Source organism: Balaenoptera acutorostrata, chromosome 16 (genome assembly GCF_949987535.1).
Source record: "Balaenoptera acutorostrata chromosome 16, mBalAcu1.1, whole genome shotgun sequence".
Taxonomy (NCBI): domain Eukaryota; kingdom Metazoa; phylum Chordata; class Mammalia; order Artiodactyla; family Balaenopteridae; genus Balaenoptera; species Balaenoptera acutorostrata.
The window spans coordinates 70,842,857-70,870,691 of record NC_080079.1 but is presented as its reverse complement, the minus strand read 5'-3'; the positions used below and the strand labels follow the sequence as shown (position 1 = coordinate 70,870,691).

The window sequence follows — 27,835 nt, the reverse complement described above, 5'->3', positions numbered from 1 at the left end:
TTTCACCATGGCAGGGGGCGGGAGTGGGGTCGTGGGCCGTGACCAGTTCTCCAGGTCAGCTGACCTCCAGTACCCGGAATGGTGCGTGGATTTTGGCGTGGGTGCAAGGGTGGCTTTGCTGGCGCTAAGGGGCCGTGGCGGCCCAATGGTGGCTCCCACTGGCTTTGGGCCCACTGCCGTCAGGCAGGAGGGCCGGCCCGGCCTTGGCCGGGCTGCGCCTAGCACTGCGTGGGTGGACACAGTGGGGAATGCCAAAAGGACAGCAGGCCACTGGCCCTCCAGCCTCAGAGGCCACGTCCTTGTGAGCATCGAGTGGGATCTGGGGCGGAGCCTCAAGCGCCTACGGGTCTGGAGGTTCCCGCAAGAACTGGGCTGCAAGTTCGCCCAAGACTCTGCCACCTCCGTGTCCCCGAGGCCTCCTGTCGCCTGCCTGGGCAGGCAGCAGGGCCGTGCAGGAGAGGGCTGGCCACCGGCCTGGCAATAAGTCACCAGCACCAACGAAGCTGAGCCTCATGAGGCACCACATGGCCCCTGCTGCCTTCTATGGCCATACAACCCTGAGCGCATCCCATCTCATCTGATCTCACAAGCTAAGCAGGATCAGGCCTGGTTAATACTTGGATGGGAGACTACATGGGAATACCGGGTGCTGTAGGCTTTTTTCCCTCCCACACCACCTTCTCCTTTAGTCGCCCGTGGCCGAGGCCGGCTCCTCCCCTGCCGGGCACCGCCGCAGGCCTCACCTCCTCAGGCCCCTCCCAACACAGCGTGCGCCGGAATGGGCGCCCCCAGCCGCACTGGCTGGACATGCGGCCAGAAGTCGGCCCTGTTAGGCAGCCACACGCCAGCCGCTCTCGGGGTGGCTGGCCCAGACCCAGACTCCACCGCAGGCCCGGGTGACAGCCGTGAGGCACGCGAAGCCCTCGTCCTGCACCTGACCACCACCGCCAGCGCCCATCCGCGCCGCAGCCACCTGTCTGCCTGTGTGTCTCTCCACAGCTCCCTCCAGAAAAATCCCACCCTCCGCTGTTTCGCCATGGCTGGGTGCGGGAGCGAGGTCGTGGGCCGGGTCCGGTTTTCCGAGCCGGCCGGCCACCATGCGCTGGGAACAGTGCTCAGTGGGTGGCGTGGGGGCAAGGGTGGCCTTGCTGGGTCCAATGGGCCGTGCCGCATCAATGGTGGCTCCCAGTGGCTTTGGGCTACCTGCCCTCAGGCAGGAGGGCCGGCCCAGCCGCGGCTGGACTGCACCTACTGTTGCGTGGGTGGACAGGTTTGGGAATGCCCAAGGGACCGTGGACCACGGGCCCTTAAGCCTTCGGAGCCACGTCTTTGTGAGCGTCGAGCGGGATCTGGGGCGGTTCGTCAAGCGCCTATGTGCCTGGATGTTCCCGCCAGAACTGAGCTGCGAGGTCGTCCAAGACTCCACCAACCCCGGTCCCCGAGGCCTGCTGTCACCTACCTGGGTGGGCCGCAGGGCCGTGCTGCAGAGGGCTGGTCGCCGGACTGGCGGTAATTCGCCAGCACCAGCTAAGCTGAGCCTCAAGAGGCACCCCGTGGCCCCCGCTGCCTTCTACGGCCATACCACCCTAAACGCACCTCATCTCGTCTGATCTCAGAAGCTAAGCAGGGTCGGCTCTGTTTACTACCTGGATGGGAGACCACCAGGGAATACTAGAGGCTGGAGTATTTTTTGCCTCCCGATCTGCCTTTTCTTGTAGTCGCCGGTGCTCGAGGCTTCCTCTGCTCCCACCGGGCATGCCTGCAGGCCTCATCTACTCAAGCCTATCCCAACACAGCGTGCGCTGGAGGGGGCCCAGCCCGCCCGTCTGGCTGGACATGCCGCCAGAAGGAGGCGCTGGAAGGCAGCCACACCCCACCCTCTCCCGGGGTGGCCGGCCCGCACCCAGACTCCGCCGCAGGCCCGGGTGTAGATTGTGAGGCCCGTGAGCCCCTCGCCCTGCCCCTGCCGACCCCACCAGCGCCCATGCGCGCCCCAGCCACCTGTCTGCCCGTGTGTCTCTCCACAGCTCCCTCCAGAAAAAGCCCAGCCTCCACCGTTTCACCATGGCAGGGGACGGGAGTGGGGTCGTGGGCCAGAGTGGTTCTCTGACCCGGCCGGTCACCAGGCGCAGGGAACTTTGCTCGGCAGTTGTCGTGGGGGAAAGGGTGGCCTTGTTGGGTCTAAGGGGTCGTGCCGACTCAAGGGTGGCTCCCAGTGGTTTCAGACCAACTGCCGTCGGGCAGGAGGGCCGGCCCGGCCACGGCCGTGCTTCGCCTAGAACTGTGTGGGCAGACAGGGTGGCCAATGCCCAAGGGACCGCGGGCCACGGGCCCTTAAGACCCCGGGGCCACATCGTTGTGAGCGTCAAGCGGGATCTGGGGCGGAGCGCCAAGCGCCTATGGGCCTGGAGGGTCCCGCCTGACCTGAGCTGCGAGGTCACCCACGAGTCTTCCAACCCCGGGTCCCCGAGGACTCCTGTCACCTGCCTTGGCGGCGGCTGTGCCGTGCTGGAGAGGGTTGGCTACCGGGCTGTCGGCAAGCCCCAGCACCAGCGAAGCTGAGCCTCAAGAGGTACCCCGTGGCCCCTGCTGCCTTCTACGGCCTTACCACCCTAAACGCAACTCATCTCGTCTGGTCTTGGAAGCTAAGCAGGGTCGGCTCTGTTTACTACCTGGATGGGAGACCACCTGGGAATACTAGATGCTGTAGTATTTTTTGCCTCCCGATCTGCCTTTTCTTGTACTCGCCGGTGCTCGAGGCTTCCTCTGCTCCTGCCGGGCACAACTTCAGGCCTCATCTACTCAAGCCTCTCCCAACACATCGTGCGCTGGAGGGGGCCCAGCCCGCCCGTCTGGCTGGACATGCCGCCAGAAGGAGGCCCTGGAAGGCAGCCACACCCCACCCTCTCCCGGGGTGGCCGGCCCAGACCCAGAGTCCGCTGTAGGCCCGGGTGAAGATCGTGAGGCCCGCGAGGCCCTGGTCCTGCCCCTGGCCGACCCCAGCAGTGCCCATCCGCGCCGCAGCCACCTGTCTGCCCGTGTGTCTCTCCACAGCTCCCTCCAGAAAAAGCCCAGCCTCCACCGTTTCACCATTGCAGGGGGCGGGAGTGGGGTCGTGGGCCGTGACCAGTTCTCCAGGTCAGCTGACCTCCAGTACCCGGAATGGTGCGTGGATTTTGGCGTGGGTGCAAGGGTGGCTTTGCTGGCGCTAAGGGGCCGTGGCGGCCCAATGGTGGCTCCCACTGGCTTTGGGCCCACTGCCGTCAGGCAGGAGGGCCGGCCCGGCCTTGGCCGGGCTGCGCCTAGCACTGCGTGGGTGGACACAGTGGGGAATGCCAAAAGGACAGCAGGCCACTGGCCCTCCAGCCTCAGAGGCCACGTCCTTGTGAGCATCGAGTGGGATCTGGGGCGGAGCCTCAAGTGCCTACGGGTCTGGAGGTTCCCGCAAGAACTGGGCTGCAAAGTCGCCCAAGACTCTGCCACCTCCGTGTCCCCGAGGACTCCTGTCGCCTGCCTGGGCAGGCAGCAGGGCCGTGCAGGAGAGGGCTGGCCACCGGCCTGGCGATAAGTCACCAGCACCAACGAAGCTGAGCCTCATGAGGCACCACGTGGCCCCCGCTGCCTTCTATGGCCATACAACCCTGAGCGCATCCCATCTCATCTGATCTCACAAGCTTAGAACGATCAGGCCTGGTTAATACTTGGATGGGAGACTACATGGGAATACCGGGTGCTGTAGGCTTTTTTCCCTCCCACACCACCTTCTCCTTTAGTCGCCCGTGGCCGAGGCCGGCTCCTCCCCTGCCGGGCACCGCCGCAGGCCTCACCTCCTCAGGCCCCTCCCAACACAGCGAGCGCCGGAATGGGCGCCCCCAGCCGCACTGGCTGGACATGCGGCCAGAAGTCGGCCCTGTTAGGCAGCCACACGCCAGCCGCTCTCGGGGTGGCTGGCCCAGACCCAGACTCCACCGCAGGCCCGGGTGACAGCCGTGAGGCACGCGAAGCCCTCGTCCAGCACCTGACCACCTCCGCCAGCACCCATCCGCGCCGCAGCCACATGTCTGCCTGTGTGTCTCTCCACAGCTCCCTCCGGAAAAAGCCCACCCTCCGCTGTTTCGCCATGGTTGGGTGCGGGAGCGAGGTCGTGGGCCGGGTCCGGTTTTCCGGGCCGGCCGGCCACCATGCGCTGGGAACAGTGCTCAGTGGGTGGCGTGGGGGCAAGGGTGGCCTTGCTGGGTCCAGTGGGCCGTGCCACATTAATGGTGGCTCCCAGTGGCTTTGGGCTACCTTCCCTCAGGCAGGAGTTCCGGCCCAGCCGCGGGTGGACTGCACCTACTACTGTGTGGGTGGACAGGGTTGGGAATGCCCAAGGGACCGTGGACCACGGGCCCTTAAGCCTTCGGAGCCACGTCTTTGTGAGCGTCGAGCGGGATCTGGGGTCGTTCGCCAAGCGCCTATGTGCCTGGATGTTCCCGCCAGAACTGAGCTGCGAGGTCGTCCAAGACTCCACCAACCCCGGTCCCTGATGCGTGCTGTCGCCAGCCTGGGTGGGCCGCAGGGCCTTGCTGCAGAGGGCTGGTCGCCGGACTGGCGGTAATTCGCCAGCACCAGCTAAGCTGAGCCTCAAGAGGCACCCCGTGGCCCCCCCTGCCTTCTACGGCCATACCACCCTAAGCGCACCTCAACTCGTCTGATCTCGGAAGCTAAGCAGGGTCGGCTCTGTTTACTACCTGGATGGGAGACCACCTGGGAATACTAGATGCTGTAGTATTTTTTGCCTCCCGATCTGCCTTTTCTTGTAGTCGCCGGTGCTCGAGGCTTCCTCTGCTCCCACCGGGCACGGCTGCAGGCCTCATCTACTGAAGCCTCTCCCAACACAGCGTGCGCTGGAGGGGGCCCAGCCCGCCCGTCTGGCTGGACATGCCGCCAGAAGGAGGCCCTGGAAGGCAGCCACACCCCACCCTCTCCAGGGGTGTCCGGCCTGGACTCAGACTCCGCCGCAGGCCCGGGTGAAATTTGTGAGGCACGCGAAGCCCTCGTCCTGCACCTGGCCACCTCCGCCAGCGCCCATCCATGCCGCAGCCACCTATCTGCCTGTGTGTCTCTCCACAGCTCTCTCCGGAAAAAGCCCACCCTCCGCTGCTTCGCCATGGCCGGGTGCGAGAGCGTGGTCGTGGGCCGGGTCCGGTTCTCCGGGCCGGCCGGCCACCATGCGCTGGGAACAGTGCTCAGTGGGTGGCGTGGGGGCAAGGGTGGTCTTGCTGGTTCCAATGCGCCGTGCAGCATCAATGGTGGCTCCCAGTGGCTTTGGGCTACCTGTCGTCAGGCAGGAGGGCCGGCCCAGCCGCGGCTGGACTGCACCTACTACTGCGTGGGTGGACAGGGTTGGGAATGCCCAAGGGACCGTGGACCATGGGCCCTTAAGCCTTCGGAGCCACGTCTTTGTGAGCATCGAGCGGGATCTGGGGCGGTTCGCCAAGCGCCTATGTGCCTGGATGTTCCCGCCAGAACTGAGCTGCGAGGTCGTCCAAGACTCCACCACCCCCGGACCCCGAGGCCTGCTGTCGCCTGCCTGGGTGGGCCGCAGGGCCGTGTGCAGAGGGCTGGTCACCGGATTGGTGGTAATTCTCCAGCACCAGCTAAGCTGAGCCTCAAGAGGCACCCCATGTCCCCTGCTGCCTTCTACGGCCATACCACCCTAAACACAACTCATCTCTTCTGCTCTTGGAAGCTAAGCAGGGTCGGGTATGTTTACTACCTGGATGGGAGACCACCTGGGAATACTAGATGCTGTAGTATTTTTTGCCTCCCGATCTGCCTTTTCTTGTAGTCGCCGGTGCTCGAGGCTTCCTCTGCTCCCACCGGGCACGGCTGCAGGCCTCATCTACTCAAGCCTCTCCCAACACAGCGTGCGCTGGAGGGGGCCCAGCCCGCCCGTCTGGCTGGACATGCCGCCACAAGGAGGCGCTGGAAGGCAGCCACACCCCACCCCCTTCTGGGGTGGCCGGCCTGGACTCAGACTCCGCCGCAGGCCCGGGTGAATATTGTGAGTCCCGCGAAGCCCTGGACCTGCCCCTGGCCGACCCCACTGGCGCCCAACCGCGCCGCAGCCACCTGTCTGCCCGTTTGTCTCTCCACAGCTCCCTCCAGAAAAAGCCCACCCTCCACCGTTTCACCAAGGCAGGGGGCGGGAGTGGGGTCGTGGGCCAGACCGGTTCTCCGGGCCGGCCGGTCACCAGGCGCAGGGAACTTTGCTCGGCAGTTGGCGTGGGGGAAAGGGTGGCCTTGTTGGGTCTAAGGGGTCGTGCCGACTCAATGGTGGCTCCCAGTGGCTTCAGACCAACTGCCGTTGGGCAGGAGGGCCGGCCCGTCCGCGGCCGTACTTCGCCTAGAACTGTGTGGGCAGACAGGGTGGCCAATGCCCATGGGACCGCGGGCCACAGGCCCTTAAGACCCCGGGGCCACGTCGTTTTGAGCGTCAAGCGGGATCTGGGGCGGAGCGCCAAGCGCCTATGGGCCTGGAGGGTCCCGCCTGACCTGAGCTGCGAGGTCACCCACGAGTCTACCAACCCCGGGTCCCCGAGGACTCCTGTCACCTGCCTTGGCGACGGCTGTGCCGTGCTGGAGAGGGTTGGCTACCGGGCTGTCGGCAAGCCACAGCACCAGCGAAGCTGAGCCTCAAGAGGCACCCCGTGGCCCCTGCTGCCTTCTACGGCCTTACCACCCTAAACGCAACTCATCTCATCTGGTCTTGGAAGCTAAGCAGGGTCGGCTCTGTTTACTACCTGCATGGGAGACCACCTGGGAATACTAGATGCTGTAGTATTTTTTGCCTCCCGATCTGCCTTTTCTTGTACTCGCCGGTGCTCGAGGCTTCCTCTGCTCCTGCCGGGCACAACTTCAGGCCTCATCTACTCAAGCCTCTCCCAACACATCGTGCGCTGGAGGGGGCCCAGCCCGCCCGTCTGGCTGGACATGCCGCCAGAAGGAGGCCCTGGAAGGCAGCCACACCCCACCCTCTCCCGGGGTGGCCGGCCCAGACCCAGAGTCCGCTGTAGGCCCGGGTGAAGATCGTGAGGCCCGCGAGGCCCTGGTCCTGCCCCTGGCCGACCCCAGCAGCGCCCATCCGCGCCGCAGCCACCTGTCTGCCCGTGTGTCTCTCCACAGCTCCCTCCAGAAAAAGCCCAGCCTCCACCGTATCACCATGGCAGGGGGCGGGAGTGGGGTCGTGGGCCGTGACCAGTTCTCCAGGTCAGCTGACCTCCAGTACCCGGAATGGTGCGTGGATTTTGGCGTGGGTGCAAGGGTGGCTTTGCTGGGGCTAAGGGGCCGTGGCGGCCCAATGGTGGCTCCCACTGGCTTTGGGCCCACTGCCGTCAGGCAGGAGGGCCGGCCCGGCCTTGGCCGGGCTGCGCTTAGCACTGCGTGGGTGGACACAGTGGGGAATGCCAAAAGGACAGCAGGCCACTGGCCCTCCAGCCTCAGAGGCCACGTCCTTGTGAGCATCGAGTGGGATCTGGGGCGGAGCCTCAAGCGCCTACGGGTCTGGAGGTTCCCGCAAGAACTGGGCTGCAAGGTCGCCCAAGACTCTGCCACCTCCGTGTCCCCGAGGCCTCCTGTCGCCTGCCTCGGCAGGCAGCAGGGCCGTGCAGGAGAGGGCTGGCCACCGGCCTGGCAATAAGTCACCAGCACCAACGAAGCTGAGCCTCATGAGGCACCACGTGGCCCCCGCTGCCTTCTATGGCCATACAACCCTGAGCGCATCCCATCTCATCTGATCTCACAAGCTAAGCAGGATCAGGCCTGGTTAATACTTGGATGGGAGACTACATGGGAATACCGGGTGCTGTAGGCTTTTTTCCCTCCCACACCACCTTCTCCTTTAGTCGCCCGTGGCCGAGGCCGGCTCCTCCCCTGCCGGGCACTGCCGCAGGCCTCACCTCCTCAGGCCCCTCCCAACACAGCGTGCGCCGGAATGGGTGCCCCCAGCCGCACTGGCTGGACATGCGGCCAGAAGTCGGCCCTGTTAGGCAGCCACACGCCAGCCGCTCTCGGGGTGGCTGGCCCAGACCCAGACTCCACCGCAGGCCCGGGTGACAGCCGTGAGGCTCGCGAAGCCCTCGTCCTGCACCTGACCACCTCCGCCAGCGCCCATCCGCACCGCAGACACCTGTCTGCCTGTGTGTCTCTCCACAGCTCCCTCCGGAAAAAGCCCACCCTCCGCTGTTTCGCCATGGCTGGGTGCGGGAGCGAGGTCGTGGGCCGGGTCCGGTTTTGCGGGCCGGCCGGCCACCATGCGCTGGGAACAGTGCTCAGTGGGTGGCGTGGGGGCAAGGGTGGCCTTGCTGGGTCCAATGGGCCGTGCCACATCAATGGTGGCTCCCAGTGGCTTTGGGCTACCTTCCCTCAGGCAGGAGTTCCGGCCCAGCCGCGGCTGGACTGCACCTACTACTGTGTGGGTGGAGAGGGTTGGGAATGCCCAAGGGACCGTGGACCACGGGCCCTTAAGCCTTCGGAGCCACGTCTTTGTGAGCGTCGAGCGGGATCTTGGGCGGTTCGCCAAGCGCCTATGTGCCTGGATGTTCCCGCCAGAACTGAGCTGCGAGGTCTTCCAAGACTCCACCAACCCCGGTCCCCGAGGCCTGCTGTCACCTACCTGGGTGGGCCGCAGGGCCGTGCTGCAGAGGGCTGGTCGCTGGACTGGCGGTAATTCGCCAGCACCAGCTAAGCTGAGCCTCAAGAGGCACCCCGTGGCCCCTGCTGCCTTCTACGGCCATACCACCCTAAACGCACCTCATCTCGTCTGATCTGGGAAGCTAAGCAGGGTCGGCTCTGTTTACTACCTGGATGGGAGACCACCAGGGAATACTAGAGGCTGGAGTAATTTTTGCCTCCCGATCTGCCTTTTCTTGTAGTCGCCGGTGCTCGAGGCTTCCTCTGCTCCCACCGGGCATGCCTGCAGGCCTCATCTACTCAAGCCTATCCCAACACAGCGTGCGCTGGAGGGGGCCCAGCCCGCCCGTCTGGCTGGACATGCCGCCAGAAGGAGGCGCTGGAAGGCAGCCACACCCCACCCTCTCCCGGGGTGGCCGGCCCGCACCCAGACTCCGCCGCAGGCCCGGGTGTAGATTGTGAGGCCCGCGAGCCCCTCAACCTGCCCCTGGCCGACCCCACCAGCGCCCATGCGCGCCGCAGCCACCTGTCTGCCCGTGTGTCTCTCCACAGCTCCCTCCAGAAAAAGCCCAGCCTCCACCGTTTCACCATGGCAGGGGGCGGGAGTGGGGTCGTGGGCCAGACTGGTTCTCTGGGCCGGCCGGTCACCAGGCGCAGGGAACTTTGCTCGGCAGTTGTCGTGGGGGAAAGGGTGGCCTTGTTGGGTCTAAGGGGTCGTGCCGACTCAAGGGTGGCTCCCAGTGGCTTCAGACCAACTGCCGTTGGGCAGGAGGGCCGGCCCGGCCACGGCCGTGCTTCACCTAGAACTGTGTGGGCAGACAGGGTGGCCAATGCCCAAGGGACCACGGGCCACGGGCCCTTAAGACCCCGGGGCCACGTCGTTGTGAGCGTCAAGCGGGATCTGGGGCGGAGGGCCAAGCGCCTATGGGCCTGGAGGGTCCCGCCTGACCTGAGCTGCGAGGTCACCCACGAGTCTGCCAACCCCGGGTCCCCGAGGACTCCTGTCACCTGCCTTGGCGGCGGCTGTGCCGTGCTGGAGAGGGTTGGCTACCGGGCTGTCGGCAAGCCCCAGCACCAGCGAAGCTGAGCCTCAAGAGGCACCCCGTGGCCCCTGCTGCCTTCTACGGCCTTACCACCCTAAACGCAACTCATCTCGTTTGGTCTTGGAAGCTAAGCAGGGTCGGCTCTGTTTACTACCTGCATGGGAGACCACCTGGGAATACTAGATGCTGTAGTATTTTTTGCCTCCCGATCTGCCTTTTCTTGTAGTCGCCGGTGCTCGAGGCTTCCTCTGCTCCTGCCGGGCACAACTTCAGGCCTCATCTACTCAAGCCTCTCCCAACACATCGTGCGCTGGAGGGGGCCCAGCCCGCCCGTCTGGCTGGACATGCCGCCAGAAGGAGGCCCTGGAAGGCAGCCACACTCCACCCTCTCCCGGGGTGGCCGGCCCAGACCCAGAGTCCGCTGTAGGCCCGGGTGAAGATCGTGAGGCCCGCGAGGCCCTGGACCTGCCCCTGGCCGACACCACCAGCGCCCAACCGCGCCGCAGCCACGTGTCTGCCCGTGTGTCTCTCCACAGCTCCCTCCAGAAAAAGCCCAGCCTCCACCGTATCACCATGGCAGGGGGCGGGAGTGGGGTCGTGGGCCGTGACCAGTTCTCCAGGTCAGCTGACCTCCAGTACCCGGAATGGTGCGTGGATTTTGGCGTGGGTGCAAGGGTGGCTTTGCTGGCGCTAAGGGCCCGTGGCGGCACAATGGTGGCTCCCACTGGCTTTGGGCCAACTGCCGTCAGGCAGGAGGGCCGGCCCGGCCTTGGCCGGGCTGCGCCTAGCACTGCGTGGGTGGACACAGTGGGGAATGCCAAAAGGACAGCAGGCCACTGGCCCTCCAGCCTCAGAGGCCACATCCTTGTGAGCATCGAGTGGGATCTGGGGCGGAGCCTCAAGTGCCTACGGGTCTGGAGGTTCCCGCAAGAACTGGGCTGCAAGGTCGCCCAAGACTCTGCCACCTCCGTGTCCCCGAGGCCTCCTGTCGCCTGCCTGGGCAGGCAGCAGGGCCGTGCAGGAGAGGGCTGGCCACCGGCCTGGCGATAAGTCACCAGCACCAACGAAGCTGAGCCTCATGAGGCACCACGTGGCCCCTGCTGCCTTCTATGCCCATACAACCCTGAGCGCATCCCATCTCATCTGATCTCACAAGCTAAGCAGGATCAGGCCTGGTTAATACTTGGATGGGAGACTACATGGGAATACCGGGTGCTGTAGGCTTTTTTCCCTCCCACACCACCTTCTCCTTTAGTCGCCCGTGGCCGAGGCCGGCTCCTCCCCTGCCGGGCACCGCCGCAGGCCTCACCTCCTCAGGCCCCTCCCAACACAGCATGCGCCGGAATGGGCGCCCCCAGCCGCACTGGCTGGACATGCGGCCAGAAGTCGGCCCTGTTAGGCAGCCACACGCCAGCCGCTCTCGGGGTGGCTGTCCCAGACCCAGACTCCACCGCAGGCCCGGGTGACAGCCGTGAGGCACGCGAAGCCCTCGTCCTGCACCTGACCACCTCCGCCAGCGCCCATCCGCGCCACAGCCACCTGTCTGCCTGTGTGTCTCTCCACAGCTCCCTCCGGAAAAAGCCCACCCTCCGCTGTTTCGCCATGGCTGGGTGCGGGAGCGAGGTCGTGGGCCGGGTCCGGTTTTCCGAGCCGGCCGGCCACCATGCGCTGGGAACAGTGCTCAGTGGGTGGCGTGGGGGCAAGGGTGGCCTTGCTGGGTCCAATGGGCCGTGCCACATCAATGGTGGCTCCCAGTGGCTTTGGGCTACCTTCCCTCAGGCAGGAGTTCCGGCCCAGCCGCGGCTGGACTGCACCTACTACTGTGTGGGTGGACAGGGTTGGGAATGCCCAAGGGACCGTGGACCACAGGCCCTTAAGCCTTCGGAGCCACGTCTTTGTGAGCGTCGAGCGGGATCTGGGGCGGTTCGCCAAGCGCCTATGTGCCTGGATGTTCCCGCCAGAACTGAGCTGCGAGGTCGTCCAAGACTCCACCAACCCCGGTCCCTGAGGCGTGCTGTCGCCAGCCTGGGTGGGCCGCAGGGCCTTGCTGCAGAGGGATGGTCGCCGGACTGGCGGTAATTCGCCAGCACCAGCTAAGCTGAGCCTCAAGAGGCACCCCGTGGCCCCCGCTGCCTTCTACAGCCATACCTCCCTAAGCGCACCTCAACTCGTCTGATCTCGGAAGCTAAGCAGGGTCGGCTCTGTTTACTACCTGGATGGGAGACCACCTGGGAATACTAGATGCTGTAGTATTTTTTGCCTCCCGATCTGCCTTTTCTTGTAGTCGCCGGTGCTCGAGGCTTCCTCTGCTCCCACCGGGCACAGCTGCAGGCCTCATCTACTCAAGCCTCTCCCAACACAGCGTGCGCTGGAGGGGACCCAGCCCGCCCGTCTGGCTGGACATGCCGCCAGAAGGAGGCCCTGGAAGGCAGCCACACCCCACCCTCTCCTGGGGTGTCCGGCCTGGACTCAGACTCCGCCGCAGGCCCAGGTGAAAATTGTGAGGCCCGCGAAGCACTGGACCTGCCCCTGGCCAACCCCACCAGCGCCCAACTGCGCCGCAGCCACCTGTCTGCCCGTGTGTCTCTCCACAGCTCCCTCCAGAGAAAGCCCACCCTCCACCGTTTCACCATGGCAGGGGGCGGGAGTGGGGTCGTGGGCCAGACCGGTTCTCCGGGCCGGCCGGTCACCAGGCGCAGGGAACTTTGCTCGGCAGTTGTTGTGGGGGAAAGGGTGGCCTTGTTGGGTCTAAGGGGTCGTGCCGACTCAAAGGTGGCTCCCAGTGGCTTCAGACCAACTGCCGTTGGGCAGGAGGGCCGGCCCGTCCGCGGCCGGGCTTCGCCTAGAACTGTGTGGGCAGACAGGGTGGCCAATGCCCAAGGGACCGCGGGCCACGGGCCCTTAAGCCCCTGGTGCCACGTCATTGTGAGCGTCAAGCGGGATCTGGGGCGGAGGGCCAAGCGCCTATGGGCCTGGAGGGTCCCGCCTGACCTGAGCTGCGAGGTCACCCACGAGTCTGCCAACCCCGGGTCCCCGAGGACTCCTGTCACCTGCCTTGGCGGCGGCTGTGCCGTGCTGGAGAGGGTTGGCTGCCGGGCTGTCGGCAAGCCCCAGCACCAGCGAAGCTGAGCCTCAAGAGTCACCCCGTGGCCCCCGCTGCCTTCTACGGCCATACCACCCTGAACGCGCCCCATCTCGTTTGATCCTGGAAGCTAAGCAGGGTCGGGCCTGGTTAGTACTTGGATGGGAGACCACATGGGAATACCGGGTGCTGTAGGCTTTTTTGCCTCCCACTATAAATTCTCCTTTAGTCGCCCACGGCTGAGGTCGCCTCCGCCTCCGCCAGACACCGCTGCAGGCCTCACCTCCTCAGGCCCCTCCCAACACAGTGTGCTCTGGAGGGTGCGCTCCCAGCCGGTCTGGCTGGACTTGCGGCCAGAAGGCGGCCCTGGAAGATAGCCATAAACCAGCTGCTCCCGGGGTGGCTGGCCCTCACCCAGACTGCGCCGCAGGCCCAGGTGAAGGCCATAAGGCCCATGAGGCCGTCGACCTACACCTGGCCACCCCCACCAGCGCCCATCCACGCTGCAGCCACCTATCGGCCCGTGTGTCTCTATACAGTTCCCTCCAGAAAAAGCCCAACCTCTGCCATTTCACCACGCCTGGAGGCGGGAGCGGGGTCGTGGGCCGTGACCAGTTCTCCAGGTCAGCTGACCTCCAGTACCCGGAACGGTGCGTGGATTTTGGCGTGGGTGCAAGGGTGGCTTTGCTGGGACTAAGGGGCCGTGGAGGCCCAATGGTGGCTCCCACTGGCTTTGGGCCCACTGCCGTCGGGCAGGAGGGCCGGCCCGGCCTTAGCCGGGCTGCGCCTAGCACTGCGTGGGTGGACACAGCGGGGAATGCCAAAGGACAGCAGGCCACTGGCCCTCCAGCCTCAGAGGCTATGTTCTTGTGAGCATCGAGTAGGATCTGGGGCGGAGTTTCAAGCGCCTACGGGTCTGGAGGTTCCCGCAAGAACTGGGCTGCAAGGTCGCCCAAGACTCTCCCACCTTCAGGTCCCCGAGGCCTCCTGTCACCTGCCTGGGCAGGCCGCAGGCCCGAGAAGGAGAGGGCTGGCCACCGGCCTGGCGGTAAGTCATCAGCACCAGCGAATCTGAGCCTGAAGAGGCACCCCGTGGCCCCCACTGCCTTCTATGGCCATACAACCCTGGGCGCATCCCATCTCATCTGATCTCACAAGCTAAGCAGGATCGGGCCTGGTTAGTACTTGGATGGGAGACTACATGGGAATACCGGGTGCTGTAGGCTTTTTTCCCTCCCGCACCACCTTCTCCTTTAGTCGCCCGTATCCGAGGCCGGCTCCTCCCCTGCCGGGCACCGCCGCAGGCCTCACCTCCTCAGGCCCCTCCCAACACAGTGTGCGCCGGAAGGGGCACCCCCAGCCGCACTGGCTGGACATGCGCCCAGAAGGAGGCCCTGTTAGGCAGCCGCACCCCAGCCGATCCCGGGGTGGCTGGCCTGGACCCATACTCCACCGCAGGCCCGGGTGACAGCCGTGAGGCACGCGAAGCCCTCGTCCTGCACCTGGCCACCTCCGCCAGCGCCCATCCATGCCGCAGCCACCTATCTGCCTGTGTGTCTCTCCACAGCTCTCTCCGGAAAAAGCCCACCCTCCGCTGCTTCGCCATGGCCGGGTGCGAGAGCGTGGTCGTGGGCCGGGTCCGGTTCTCCGGGCCGGCCGGCCACCATGCGCTGGGAACAGTGCTCAGTGGGTGGCGTGGGGGCAAGGGTGGTCTTGCTGGTTCCAATGGGCCGTGCCGCATCAATGGTGGCTCCCAGTGGCTTTGGGCTACCTGTCGTCAGGCAGGAGGGCCGGCCCAGCCGCGGCTGGACTGCACCTACTACTGCGAGGGTGTACAGTGTAGGGAATGCCCAAGGGACCGTGGACCACGGGCCCTTAAGCCTTCGGAGCCACGTCTTTGTGAGCATCGAGCGGGATCTGGGGCGGTTCACCAAGCGCCTATGTGCCTGGATGTTCCCGCCAGAAATGAGCTGCGAGGTCGTCCAAAACTCCACCACCCCCAGACCCCGAGACCTGCTGTCGCCTGCCTGGGTGGGCCGGAGGGCCTTGCTGCAGAGGGCTGGTCACCGGATTGGTGGTAATTCTCCAGCACCAGCTAAGCTGAGCCTCAAGAGGCACCCCGTGGCCCCTGCTGCCTTCTACGGCCGTACCACCCCACACGCAACTCATCTCATCTGATCTTGGAAGCTAAGCAGGGTCGGGTATGTTTACTACCTGGATGGGAGACCACCTGGGAATACTAGATGCTGTAGTATTTTTTGCCTCCCGATCTGCCTTTTCTTGTAGTCGCCGGTGCTCGAGGCTTCCTCTGCTCCTGCCGAGCACAACTGCAGGCCTCATCTACTCAAGCCTCTCCCAACACATCGTGCGCTGGAGGGGGCCCAGCCCGCCCGTCTGGCTGGACATGCCGCCAGAAGGAGGCCCTGGAAGGCAGCCACACCCCACCCTCTCCCGGGGTGGCCGGCCCAGACCCAGACTCCGCTGTAGGCCCGGGTGAAGATCGTGAGGCCCGCGAGGCCCTGGTCCTGCCCCTGGCCGACCCCACCAGCGCCCATCCGCGCCGCAGCCACCTGTCTGCCGGTGTGCCTCTCCACAGCTCCCTCCAGAAAAAGCCCAGCCTCCACCGTTTCACCATGGCAGGGGGCGGGAGTGGGGTCTTGGGCCGTGACCAGTTCTCCAGGTCAGCTGACCTCCAGTACCCGGAACGGTGCGTGGATTTTGGCGTGGGTGCAAGGGTGGCTTTGCTGGGGCTAAGGGGCCGTGGCGGCCCAATGGTGGCTCCCACTGGCTTTGGGCCCACTGCCGTCGGGCAGGAGGGCCGGCCCGGCCTTAGCCGGGCTGCGCCTAGCACTGCGTGGATGCACACAGTGGGGAATGCCAAAAGGACAGCAGGCCACTGGCCCTCCAGCCTCAGAGGCCACGTCCTTGTGAGCATCGAGTGGGATCTGGGGCGGAGCCTCAAGCGCCTACGGGTCTGGAGGTTCCCGCAAGAACTGGGCTGCAAGGTCGCCCAAGACTCTGCCACCTCCGTGTCCCCGAGGCCTCCTGTCGCCTGCCTGGGCAGGCAGCAGGGCCGTGCAGGAGAGGGCTGGCCACCGGCCTGGCGATAAGTCACCAGCACCAACGAAGCTGAGCCTCAAGAGGCACCCCGTGGCCCCCGCTGCCTTCTATGGCCATACAACCCTGAGCGCATCCCATCTCATGTGATCTCACAAGCTAAGCAGAATCGGGACTGGTTAGTACTTGGATGGGAGACTACATGGGAAGACCGGGTGCTGTAGGCTTTTTTCCCTCCCACACCACCTTCTCCTTTAGTCGCCCGTATCCGAGGCCGGCTCCTCCCCTGCCGGGCACCGCCGCAGGCCTCACCTCCTCAGGCCCCTCCCAACACAGCGTGCGCCGGAATGGGCGCCCCCAGCCGCACTGGCTGGACATGCGGCCAGAAGTCGGCCCTGTTAGGCAGACACACCCCAGCCGCTCTCGGGGTGGCTGGCCCAGACCCAGACTCCACCGCAGGCCCGGGTGACAGCCGTGAGGCACGCGAAGCCCTCGTCCTGCACCTGACCACCTCCGCCAGCGCCCATCCGCGCCACAGCCACCTGTCTGCCTGTGTGTCTCTCAACAGCTCCCTCCGGAAAAAGCCCACCCTCCGCTGTTTCGCCATGGCTGGGTTTGGGAGCGAGGTCGTGGGCCGGGTCCGGTTTTCCGGGCCGGCCGGCCACCATGCGCTGGGAACAGTGCTCAGTGGGTGGCGTGGGGGCAAGGGTGGCCTTGCTGGGTCCAATGGGCCGTGCCACATCAATGGTGGCTCCCAGTGGCTTTGGGCTACCTTCCCTCAGGCAGGAGTTCCGGCCCAGCCGCGGCTGGACTGCACCTACTACTGTGTGGGTGAAGAGGGTTGGGAATGCCCAAGGGACCGTGGATCACGGGCCCTTAAGCCTTCGGAGCCACGTCTTTGTGAGCGTCGAGCGGGATCTGGGGCGGTTCGTCAAGCCCCTATGTGCCTGGATGTTCCCGCCAGAACTGAGCTGCGAGGTCGTCCAAGACTCCACCAACCCCGGTCCCTGAGGCGTGCTGTCGCCAGCCTGGGTGGGCCGCAGGGCCTTGCTGCAGAGGGTTGGTCGCCGGACTGGCGGTAATTCGCCAGCACCAGCTAAGCTGAGCCTCAAGAGGCACCCCGTGGCTCCTCCTGCCTTCTACGGCCATACCACCCTAAGCGCACCTCAACTCGTCTGATCTCGGAAGCTAAGCAGGGTCGGCTCTGTTTACTACCTGGATGGGAGACCACCTGGGAATACTAGATGCTGTAGTATTTTTTGCCACCCGATCTGCCTTTTCTTGTAGTCGCCGGTGCTCGAGGCTTCCTCTGCTCCCACCGGGCACGGCTGCAGGCCTCATCTACTCAAGCCTCTCCCAACACAGCGTGCGCTGGAGGGGGCCCAGCCGCCCGTCTGGCTGGACATGCCGCCAGAAGGAGGCCCTGGAAGGCAGCCACACCCCACCCTCTCCTGGGGTGTCCGGCCTGGACTCAGACTCCGCCGCAGGCCCGGGTGAAAATTGTGAGGCCCGCGAAGCACTGGACCTGCCCCTGGCCAACACCACCAGCGCCCAACCGCGCCGCAGCCACCTGTCTGCCCGTGTGTCTCTCCACAGCTCCCTCCAGAAAAAGCCCACCCTCCACCATTTCACCATGGCAGGGGGCGGGAGTGGTGTCGTGGGCCAGACCGGTTCTCCGGGCCGGCCGGTCACCAGGCGCAGGGAACTTTGCTCGGCAGTTGTTGTGGGGGAAAGGGTGGCCTTGTTGGGTCTAAGGGGTCGTGCCGACTCAAAGGTGGCTCCCAGTGGCTTCAGACCAACTGCCGTTGGGCAGGAGGGCCGGCCCGTCCGCGGCCGGGCTTCGCCTAGAACTGTGTGGGCAGACAGGGTGGCCAATGCCCAAGGGACCGCGGGCCACGGGCCCTTAAGCCCCTGGGGCCACGTCGTTGTGAGCGTCAAGCGGGATCTGGGGCAGAGGGCCAAGCGCCTATGGGCCTGGAGGGTCCCGCCTGACCTGAGCTGCGAGGTCACCCACGAGTCTGCCAATCCCGGGTCCCCGAGGACTCCTGTCACCTGCCTTGGCGGCGGCTGTGCCGTGCTGGAGAGGGTTGGCTGCCGGGCTGTCGGCAAGCCCCAGCACCAGCGAAGCTGAGCCTCAAGAGTCACCCCGTGGCCCCCGCTGCCTTCTACGGCCATACCACCCTGAACGCGCCCCATCTCGTTTGATCCTGGAAGCTAAGCAGGGTCGGGCCTGGTTAGTACTTGGATGGGAGACCACATGGGAATACCGGGTGCTGTAGGCTTTTTTGCCTCCCACTATAAATTCTCCTTTAGTCGCCCACGGCTGAGGTCGCCTCCGCCTCCGCCAGACACCGCTGCAGGCCTCACCTCCTCAGGCCCCTCCCAACACAGTGTGCTCTGGAGGGTGCGCTCCCAGCCGGTCTGGCTGGACTTGCGGCCAGAAGGCGGCCCTGGAAGATAGCCATAAACCAGCTGCTCCCGGGGTGGCTGGCCCTCACCCAGACTGCGCCGCAGGCCCGGGTGAAGGCCGTAAGGCCCATGAGGCCGTCGACCTACACCTGGCCACCCCCACCAGCGCCCATCCACGCTGCAGCCACCTATCGGCCCGTGTGTCTCTATACAGTTCCCTCCAGAAAAAGCCCACCCTGTGCCATTTCACCACGCCTGGAGGCGGGAGCGGGGTCGTGGGCCGTGACCAGTTCTCCAGGTCAGCTGACCTCCAGTACCCGGAACGGTGCGTGGATTTTGGCGTGGGTGCAAGGGTGGCTTTGCTGGGACTAAGGGGCCGTGGAGGCCCAATGGTGGCTCCCACTGGCTTTGGGCCCACTGCCGTCGGGCAGGAGGGCCGGCCCGGCCTTAGCCGGGCTGTGCCTAGCACTGCGTGGGTGGACACAGCGGGGAATGCCAAAGGACAGCAGGCCACTGGCCCTCCAGCCTCAGAGGCTATGTTCTTGTGAGCATCGAGTGGGATCTGGGGCGGAGTTTCAAGCGCCTACGGGTCTGGAGGTTCCCGCAAGAACTGGGCTGCAAGGTCGCCCAAGACTCTCCCACCTCCAGGTCCCCGAGGCCTCCTGTCACCTGCCTGGGCAGGCCGCAGGCCCGAGAAGAAGAGGGCTGGCCACCGGCCTGGCGGTAAGTCATCAGCACCAGCGAATCTGAGCCTGAAGAGGCACCCCGTGGCCCCCACTGCCTTCTATGGCCATACAACCCTGGGCGCATCCCATCTCATCTGATCTCACAAGCTAAGCAGGATCGGGCCTGGTTAGTACTTGGATGGGAGACTACATGGGAATACCGGGTGCTGTAGGCTTTTTTCCCTCCCGCACCACCTTCTCCTTTAGTCACCCGTATCCGAGGCCGGCTCCTCCCCTGCCGGGCACCGCCGCAGGCCTCACCTCCTCAGGCCCCTCCCAACACAGTGTGCGCCGGAAGGGGCACCCCCAGCCGCACTGGCTGGACATGCGGCCAGAAGGAGGCCCTGTTAGGCAGCCGCACCCCAGCCGATCCCGGGGTGGCTGGCCTGGACCCATACTCCACCGCAGGCCCGGGTGACAGCCGTGAGGCACGCGAAGCCCTCGTCCTGCACCTGGCCACCTCCGCCAGCGCCCATCCATGCCGCAGCCACCTATCTGCCTGTGTGTCTCTCCACAGCTCTCTCCGGAAAAAGCCCACCCTCCGCTGCTTCGCCATGGCCGGGTGCGAGAGCGTGGTCGTGGGCCGGGTCCGGTTCTCCGGGCCGGCCGGCCACCATGCGCTGGGAACAGTGCTCAGTGGGTGGCGTGGGGGCAAGGGTGGTCTTGCTGGTTCCAATGGGCCGTGCCGCATCAATGGTGGCTCCCAGTGGCTTTGGGCTACCTGTCGTCAGGCAGGAGGGCCGGCCCAGCTGCGGCTGGACTGCACCTACTACTGCGAGGGTGGACAGTGTTGGGAATGCCCAAGGGACCGTGGACCACGGGCCCTTAAGCCTTCGGAGCCACGTCTTTGTGAGCATCGAGCGGGATCTGGGGCGGTTCGCCAAGCGCCTATGTGCCTGGATGTTCCCGCCAGAAATGAGCTGCGAGGTCGTCCAAGACTCCACCACCCCCGGACCCCGAGGCCTGCTGTCGCCTGCCTGGGTGGGCCGGAGGGCCTTGCTGCAGAGGGCTGGTCACCGGATTGGTGGTAATTCTCCAGCACCAGCTAAGCTGAGCCTCAAGAGGCACCCCGTGGCCCCTGCTGCCTTCTACGGCCGTACCACCCTAAACGCAACTCATCTCATCTGATCTTGGAAGCTAAGCAGGGTCGGGTATGTTTACTACCTGGATGGGAGACCACCTGGGAATACTAGATGCTGTAGTATTTTTTGCCTCCCGATCTGCCTTTTCTTGTAGTCGCCGGTGCTCGAGGCTTCCTCTGCTCCTGCCGAGCACAACTGCAGGCCTCATCTACTCAAGCCTCTCCCAACACATCGTGCGCTGGAGGGGGCCCAGCCCGCCCGTCTGGCTGGACATGCCGCCAGAAGGAGGCCCTGGAAGGCAGCCACACCCCACCCTCTCCCGGGGTGGCCGGCCCAGACCCAGACTCCGCTGTAGGCCCGGGTGAAGATCGTGAGGCCCGCGAGGCCCTGGTCCTGCCCCTGGCCGACCCCACCAGCGCCCATCCGCGCCGCAGCCACCTGTCTGCCGGTGTGCCTCTCCACAGCTCCCTCCAGAAAAAGCCCAGCCTCCACCGTTTCACCATGGCAGGGGGCGGGAGTGGGGTCTTGGGCCGTGACCAGTTCTCCAGGTCAGCTGACCTCCAGTACCCGGAACGGTGCGTGGATTTTGGCGTGGGTGCAAGGGTGGCTTTGCTGGGGCTAAGGGGCCGTGGCGGCCCAATGGTGGCTCCCACTGGCTTTGGGCCAACTGCTGTCGGGCAGGAGGGCCGGCCCGGCCTTAGCCGGGCTGCGCCTAGCACTGCGTGGATGCACACAGTGGGGAATGCCAAAAGGACAGCAGGCCACTGGCCCTCCAGCCTCAGAGGCCACGTCCTTGTGAGCATCGAGTGGGATCTGGGGCGGAGCCTCAAGCGCCTACGGGTCTGGAGGTTCCCGCAAGAACTGGGCTGCAAGGTCGCCCAAGACTCTGCCACCTCCGTGTCCCCGAGGCCTCCTGTCGCCTGCCTGGGCAGGCAGCAGGGCCGTGCAGGAGAGGGCTGGCCACCGGCCTGGCGATAAGTCACCAGCACCAACGAAGCTGAGCCTCAAGAGGCACCCCGTGGCCCCCGCTGCCTTCTATGGCCATACAACCCTGAGCGCATCCCATCTCATGTGATCTCACAAGCTAAGCAGAATCGGGACTGGTTAGTACTTGGATGGGAGACTACATGGGAATACCGGGTGCTGTAGGCTTTTTTCCCTCCCACACCACCTTCTCCTTTAGTCGCCCGTGGCCGAGGCCGGCTCCTCCCCTGCCGGGCACCGCCGCAGGCCTCACCTCCTCAGGCCCCTCCCAACAGAGCGTGCGCCGGAATGGGCGCCCCCAGCCGCACTGGCTGGACATGCGGCCAGAAGTCGGCCCTGTTAGGCAGCCACACCCCAGCCGCTCTCGGGGTGGCTGGCCCAGACCCAGACTCCACCGCAGGCCCGGGTGACAGCCGTGAGGCACGCGAAGCCCTCGTCCTGCACCTGACCACCACCGCCAGCGCCCATCCGCGCCGCAGCCACCTGTCTGCCTGTGTGTCTCTCCACAGCTCCCTCCGGAAAAAGCCAACCCTCCGCTGTTTCGCCATGGCATGGTGTGGGAGCGAGGTCGTGGGCCGGGTCCGGTTTTCCGAGCCGGCCGGCCACCATGCACTGGGAACAGTGCTCAGTGGGTGGCGTGGGGGCAAGGGTGGCCTTGCTGGGTCCAATGGGCCGTGCCGCATCAATGGTGGCTCCCAGTGGCTTTGGGCTACCTGCCCTCAGGCAGGAGGGCCGGCCCAGCCGCGGCTGGACTGCACCTACTACTGCGTGGGTGGACAGGGTTGGGAATGCCCAAGGGACCGTGGACCACGGGCCCTTAAGCCTTCGGAGCCACGTCTTTGTGAGCGTCGAGCGGGATCTGGGGCGGTTCGTCAAGCGCCTATGTGCCTGGATGTTCCCGCCAGAACTGAGCTGCGAGGTCGTCCAAGACTCCACCAACCCCGGTCCCTGAGGCGTGCTGTCGCCAGCCTGGGTGGGCCGCAGGGCCTTGCTGCAGAGGGTTGGTCGCCGGACTGGCGGTAATTCGCCAGCACCAGCTAAGCTGAGCCTCAAGAGGCACCCCGTGGCCCCCGCTGCCTTCTACAGCCATACCTCCCTAAGCGCACCTCAACTCGTCTGATCTCGGAAGCTAAGCAGGGTCGGCTCTGTTTACTACCTGAATGGGAATACTAGATGCTGTAGTATTTTTTGCCTCCCGATCTGCCTTTTCTTGTAGTCGCCGGTGCTCGAGGCTTCCTCTGCTCCCACCGGGCACGGCTGCAGGCCTCATCTACTCAAGCCTCTCCCAACACAGCGTGCGCTGGAGGGGGCCCAGCCCGCCCGTCTGGCTGGACTTGCCGCCAGAAGGAGGCCCTGGAAGGCAGCCACACCCCACCCTCTCCCGGGGTGTCCGGCCCGGACTCAGACTCCGCCGCAGGCCCGGGTGAAAATCGTGAGGCCCGCGAAGCACTGGACCTGCCACTGGCCGACCCCACCAGCGCCCAACCGCGCCGCAGCCACCTGTCTGCCCGTGTGTCTCTCCACAGCTCCCTCCAGAAAAAGCCCACCCTCCACCGTTTCACCATGGCAGGGGGCGGGAGTGGGGTCGTGGGCCAGACCGGTTCTCCGGGCCGGCCGGTCACCAGGCGCAGGGAACTTTGCTCGGCAGTTGTTGTGGGGGAAAGGGTGGCCTTGTTGGGTCTAAGGGGTCGTGCCGACTCAAAGGTGGCTCCCAGTGGCTTCAGACCAACTGCCGTTGGGCAGGAGGGCCGGCCCGTCCGCGGCCGGGCTTCGCCTAGAACTGTGTGGGCAGACAGGGTGGCCAATGCCCAAGGGACCGCGGGCCACGGGCCCTTAAGCCCCTGGGGCCACGTCGTTGTGAGCGTCAAGCGGGATCTGGGGCAGAGGGCCAAGCGCCTATGGGCCTGGAGGGTCCCGCCTGACCTGAGCTGCGAGGTCACCCACGAGTCTGCCAACCCCGGGTCCCCGAGGACTCCTGTCACCTGCCTTGGCGGCGGCTGTGCCGTGCTGGAGAGGGTTGGCTGCCGGGCTGTCGGCAAGCCCCAGCACCAGCGAAGCTGAGCCTCAAGAGTCACCCCGTGGCCCCCGCTGCCTTCTACGGCCATACCACCCTGAACGCGCCCCATCTCGTTTGATCCTGGAAGCTAAGCAGGGTCGGGCCTGGTTAGTACTTGGATGGGAGACCACATGGGAATACCGGGTGCTGTAGGCTTTTTTGCCTCCCACTACAAATTCTCCTTTAGTCGCCCACGGCTGAGTTCGCCTCCGCCTCCGCCAGACACCGCTGCAGGCCTCACCTCCTCAGGCCCCTCCCAACACAGTGTGCTCTGGAGGGTGCGCTCCCAGCCGGTCTGGCTGGACTTGCGGCCAGAAGGCAGCCCTGGAAGATAGCCATAAACCAGCTGCTCCCGGGGTGGCTGGCCCTCACCCAGACTGCGCCGCAGGCCCGGGTGAAGGCCATAAGGCCCATGAGGCCGTCAACCTACACCTGGCCACCCCCACCAGCGCCCATCCACGCTGCAGCCACCGATCGGCCCGTGTGTCTCTATACAGTTCCCTCCAGAAAAAGCCCAACCTCTGCCATTTCACCACGCCTGGAGGCGGGAGCGGGGTCGTGGGCCGTGACCAGTTCTCCAGGTCAGCTGACCTCCAGTACCCGGAACGGTGCGTGGATTTTGGCGTGGGTGCAAGGGTGGCTTTGCTGGGACTAAGGGGCCGTGGAGGCCCAATGGTGGCTCCCACTGGCTTTGGGCCCACTGCCGTCGGGCAGGAGGGCCGGCCCGGCCTTAGCCGGGCTGTGCCTAGCACTGCGTGGGTGGACACAGCGGGGAATGCCAAAGGACAGCAGGCCACTGGCCCTCCAGCCTCAGAGGCTATTTTCTTGTGAGCATCGAGTGGGATCTGGGGCGGAGTTTCAAGCGCCTACGGGTCTGGAGGTTCCCGCAAGAACTGGGCTGCAAGGTCGCCCAAGACTCTCCCACCTCCAGGTCCCCGAGGCCTCCTGTCACCTGCCTGGGCAGGCCGCAGGCCCGAGAAGGAGAGGGCTGGCCACCGGCCTGGCGGTAAGTCATCAGCACCAGCGAATCTGAGCCTGAAGAGGCACCCCGTGGCCCCCACTGCCTTCTATGGCCATACAACCCTGGGCGCATCCCATCTCATCTGATCTCACAAGCTAAGCAGGATCGGGCCTGGTTAGTACTTGGATGGGAGACTACATGGGAATACCGGGTGCTGTAGGCTTTTTTCCCTCCCGCACCACCTTCTCCTTTAGTCGCCCGTATCCGAGGCCGGCTCCTCCCCTGCCGGGCATCACCGCAGGCCTCACCTCCTCAGGCCCCTCCCAACACAGTGTGCGCCGGAAGGGGCACCCCCAGCCGCACTGGCTGGACATGCGCCCAGAAGGAGGCCCTGTTAGGCAGCCGCACCCCAGCCGATCCCGGGGTGGCTGGCCTGGACCCATACTCCACCGCAGGCCCGGGTGACAGCCGTGAGGCACGCGAAGCCCTCGTCCTGCACCTGGCCACCTCCGCCAGCGCCCATCCATGCCGCAGCCACCTATCTGCCTGTGTGTCTCTCCACAGCTCTCTCCGGAAAAAGCCCACCCTCCGCTGCTTCGCCATGGCCGGGTGCAAGAGCGTGGTCGTGGGCCGGGTCCGGTTCTCCGGGCCGGCCGGCCACCATGCGCTGGGAACAGTGCTCAGTGGGTGGCGTGGGGGCAAGGGTGGTCTTGCTGGTTCCAATGGGCCGTGCCGCATCAATGGTGGCTCCCAGTGGCTTTGGGCTACCTGTCGTCAGGCAGGAGGGCCGGCCCAGCCGCGGCTGGACTGCACCTACTACTGCGAGGGTGGACAGTGTTGGGAATGCCCAAGGGACCGTGGACCACGGGCCCTTAAGCCTTCGGAGCCACGTCTTTGTGAGCATCGAGCGGGATCTGGGGCGGTTCACCAAGCGCCTATGTGCCTGGATGTTCCCGCCAGAAATGAGCTGCGAGGTCGTCCAAAACTCCACCACCCCCGGACCCCGAGGCCTGCTGTCGCCTGCCTGGGTGGGCCGGAGGGCCTTGCTGCAGAGGGCTGGTCACCGGATTGGTGGTAATTCTCCAGCACCAGCTAAGCTGAGCCTCAAGAGGCACCCCGTGGCCCCTGCTGCCTTCTACGGCCGTACCACCCTAAACGCAACTCATCTCATCTGATCTTGGAAGCTAAGCAGGGTCGGGTATGTTTACTACCTGGATGGGAGACCACCTGGGAATACTAGATGCTGTAGTATTTTTTGCCTCCCGATCTGCCTTTTCTTGTAGTCGCCGGTGCTCGAGGCTTCCTCTGCTCCTGCCGAGCACAACTGCAGGCCTCATCTACTCAAGCCTCTCCCAACACATCGTGCGCTGGAGGGGGCCCAGCCCGCCCGTCTGGCTGGACATGCCGCCAGAAGGAGGCCCTGGAAGGCAGCCACACCCCACCCTCTCCCGGGGTGGCCGGCCCAGACCCAGACTCCGCTGTAGGCCCGGGTGAAGATCGTGAGGCCCGCGAGGCCCTGGTCCTGCCCCTGGCCGACCCCACCAGCGCCCATCCGCGCCGCAGCCACCTGTCTGCCGGTGTGCCTCTCCACAGCTCCCTCCAGAAAAAGCCCAGCCTCCACCGTTTCACCATGGCAGGGGGCGGGAGTGGGGTCTTGGGCCGTGACCAGTTCTCCAGGTCAGCTGACCTCCAGTACCCGGAACGGTGCGTGGATTTTGGCGTGGGTGCAAGGGTGGCTTTGCTGGGGCTAAGGGGCCGTGGCGGCCCAATGGTGGCTCCCACTGGCTTTGGGCCAACTGCTGTCGGGCAGGAGGGCCGGCCCGGCCTTAGCCGGGCTGCGCCTAGCACTGCGTGGATGCACACAGTGGGGAATGCCAAAAGGACAGCAGGCCACTGGCCCTCCAGCCTCAGAGGCCACGTCCTTGTGAGCATCGAGTGGGATCTGGGGCGGAGCCTCAAGCGCCTACGGGTCTGGAGGTTCCCGCAAGAACTGGGCTGCAAGGTCGCCCAAGACTCTGCCACCTCCGTGTCCCCGAGGCCTCCTGTCGCCTGCCTGGGCAGGCAGCAGGGCCGTGCAGGAGAGGGCTGGCCACCGGCCTGGCGATAAGTCACCAGCACCAACGAAGCTGAGCCTCAATAGGCACCCCGTGGCCCCCGCTGCCTTCTATGGCCATACAACCCTGAGCGCATCCCATCTCATGTGATCTCACAAGCTAAGCAGAATCGGGACTGGTTAGTACTTGGATGGGAGACTACATGGGAAGACCGGGTGCTGTAGGCTTTTTTCCCTCCCACACCACCTTCTCCTTTAGTCGCCCGTATCCGAGGCCGGCTCCTCCCCTGCCGGGCACCGCCGCAGGCCTCACCTCCTCAGGCCCCTCCCAACACAGCGTGCGCCGGAATGGGCACCCCCAGCCGCACTGGCTGGACATGCGGCCAGAAGTCGGCCCTGTTAGGCAGCCACACCCCAGCCGCTCTCGGGGTGGCTGGCCCAGACCCAGACTCCACCGCAGGCCCGGGTGACAGCCGTGAGGCACGCGAAGCCCTCGTCCTGCACCTGACCACCTCCGCCAGCGCCCATCCGCGCCACAGCCACCTGTCTGCCTGTGTGTCTCTCCACAGCTCCCTCCGGAAAAAGCCCACCCTCCGCTGTTTCGCCATGGCTGGGTTTGGGAGCGAGGTCGTGGGCCGGGTCCGGTTTTCCGGGCCGGCCGGCCACCATGCGCTGGGAACAGTGCTCAGTGGGTGGCGTGGGGGCAAGGGTGGCCTTGCTGGGTCCAATGGGCCGTGCCACATCAATGGTGGCTCCCAGTGGCTTTGGGCTACCTTCCCTCAGGCAGGAGTTCCGGCCCAGCCGCGGCTGGACTGCACCTACTACTGTGTGGGTGAAGAGGGTTGGGAATGCCCAAGGGACCGTGGATCACGGGCCCTTAAGCCTTCGGAGCCACGTCTTTGTGAGCGTCGAGCGGGATCTGGGGCGGTTCGCCAAGCGCCTATGTGCCTGGATGTTCCCGCCAGAAGTGAGCTGCGAGGTCGTCCAAGACTCCACCAACCCCGGTCCCTGAGGCGTGCTGTCGCCAGCCTGGGTGGGCCGCAGGGCCTTGCTGCAGAGGGCTGGTCGCCGGACTGGCGGTAATTCGCCAGCACCAGCTAAGCTGAGCCTCAAGAGGCACCCCGTGGCCCCTCCTGCCTTCTACGGCCATACCACCCTAAGCGCACCTCAACTCGTCTGATCTCGGAAGCTAAGCAGGGTCGGCTCTGTTTACTACCTGGATGGGAGACCACCTGGGAATACTAGATGCTGTAGTATTTTTTGCCACCCGATCTGCCTTTTCTTGTAGTCGCCGGTGCTCGAGGCTTCCTCTGCTCCCACCGGGCACGGCTGCAGGCCTCATCTACTCAAGCCTCTCCCAACACAGCGTGCGCTGGAGGGGGCCCAGCCGCCCGTCTGGCTGGACATGACGCCAGAAGGAGGCCCTGGAAGGCAGCCACACCCCACCCTCTCCTGGGGTGTCCGGCCTGGACTCAGACTCCGCCGCAGGCCCGGGTGAAAATTGTGAGGCCCGCGAAGCACTGGACCTGCCCCTGGCCAACACCACCAGCGCCCAACCGCGCCGCAGCCACCTGTCTGCCCGTGTGTCTCTCCACAGCTCCCTCCAGAAAAAGCCCACCCTCCACCGTTTCACCATGGCAGGGGGCGGGAGTGGGGTCGTGGGCCAGACCGGTTCTCCGGGCCGGCCGGTCACCAGGCGCAGGGAACTTT

The 27,835-nt window shown here is 65.6% G+C and overlaps 3 non-coding genes and 17 pseudogenes across 3 annotated transcripts; all 20 read left to right on the top strand.

Moving 5' to 3' along the window:
- The first annotated feature begins 539 nt into the window (after positions 1 to 539).
- Positions 540 to 658, top strand: LOC130705434 (5S ribosomal RNA; annotated as a pseudogene).
- Positions 659 to 1,568: 910 nt separating this feature from the next.
- LOC130705097 (5S ribosomal RNA) lies at positions 1,569 to 1,687 on the top strand (annotated as a pseudogene).
- A 907-nt stretch (positions 1,688 to 2,594) lies between these two features.
- Positions 2,595 to 2,713, top strand: LOC130705305 (5S ribosomal RNA; annotated as a pseudogene).
- A 1,939-nt stretch (positions 2,714 to 4,652) lies between these two features.
- On the top strand, positions 4,653 to 4,771 carry LOC130705146 (5S ribosomal RNA; annotated as a pseudogene).
- A 909-nt stretch (positions 4,772 to 5,680) lies between these two features.
- Positions 5,681 to 5,799, top strand: LOC130705307 (5S ribosomal RNA; annotated as a pseudogene).
- Positions 5,800 to 6,707: 908 nt separating this feature from the next.
- On the top strand, positions 6,708 to 6,826 carry LOC130705339 (5S ribosomal RNA; annotated as a pseudogene).
- A 910-nt stretch (positions 6,827 to 7,736) lies between these two features.
- LOC130705433 (5S ribosomal RNA) lies at positions 7,737 to 7,855 on the top strand (annotated as a pseudogene).
- A 910-nt stretch (positions 7,856 to 8,765) lies between these two features.
- Positions 8,766 to 8,884, top strand: LOC130705482 (5S ribosomal RNA; annotated as a pseudogene).
- A 2,966-nt stretch (positions 8,885 to 11,850) lies between these two features.
- Positions 11,851 to 11,969, top strand: LOC130705236 (5S ribosomal RNA; annotated as a pseudogene).
- Positions 11,970 to 12,877: 908 nt separating this feature from the next.
- Positions 12,878 to 12,996, top strand: LOC130705088 (5S ribosomal RNA). The gene has a single exon (XR_009005747.1). It is a non-coding gene; the product is annotated as a 5S ribosomal RNA (ribosomal RNA).
- A 909-nt stretch (positions 12,997 to 13,905) lies between these two features.
- On the top strand, positions 13,906 to 14,024 carry LOC130705265 (5S ribosomal RNA; annotated as a pseudogene).
- Positions 14,025 to 14,934: 910 nt separating this feature from the next.
- On the top strand, positions 14,935 to 15,053 carry LOC130705329 (5S ribosomal RNA; annotated as a pseudogene).
- Positions 15,054 to 16,992: 1,939 nt separating this feature from the next.
- LOC130705145 (5S ribosomal RNA) lies at positions 16,993 to 17,111 on the top strand (annotated as a pseudogene).
- Positions 17,112 to 18,018: 907 nt separating this feature from the next.
- Positions 18,019 to 18,137, top strand: LOC130705476 (5S ribosomal RNA). Its single transcript, XR_009005756.1, has one exon. It is a non-coding gene; the product is annotated as a 5S ribosomal RNA (ribosomal RNA).
- A 909-nt stretch (positions 18,138 to 19,046) lies between these two features.
- LOC130705264 (5S ribosomal RNA) lies at positions 19,047 to 19,165 on the top strand (annotated as a pseudogene).
- Positions 19,166 to 20,075: 910 nt separating this feature from the next.
- On the top strand, positions 20,076 to 20,194 carry LOC130705217 (5S ribosomal RNA; annotated as a pseudogene).
- Positions 20,195 to 23,148: 2,954 nt separating this feature from the next.
- On the top strand, positions 23,149 to 23,267 carry LOC130705415 (5S ribosomal RNA). The gene has a single exon (XR_009005755.1). It is a non-coding gene; the product is annotated as a 5S ribosomal RNA (ribosomal RNA).
- A 909-nt stretch (positions 23,268 to 24,176) lies between these two features.
- On the top strand, positions 24,177 to 24,295 carry LOC130705263 (5S ribosomal RNA; annotated as a pseudogene).
- Positions 24,296 to 25,205: 910 nt separating this feature from the next.
- Positions 25,206 to 25,324, top strand: LOC130705216 (5S ribosomal RNA; annotated as a pseudogene).
- Positions 25,325 to 27,263: 1,939 nt separating this feature from the next.
- On the top strand, positions 27,264 to 27,382 carry LOC130705144 (5S ribosomal RNA; annotated as a pseudogene).
- The last annotated feature ends 453 nt before the right edge of the window (positions 27,383 to 27,835 follow it).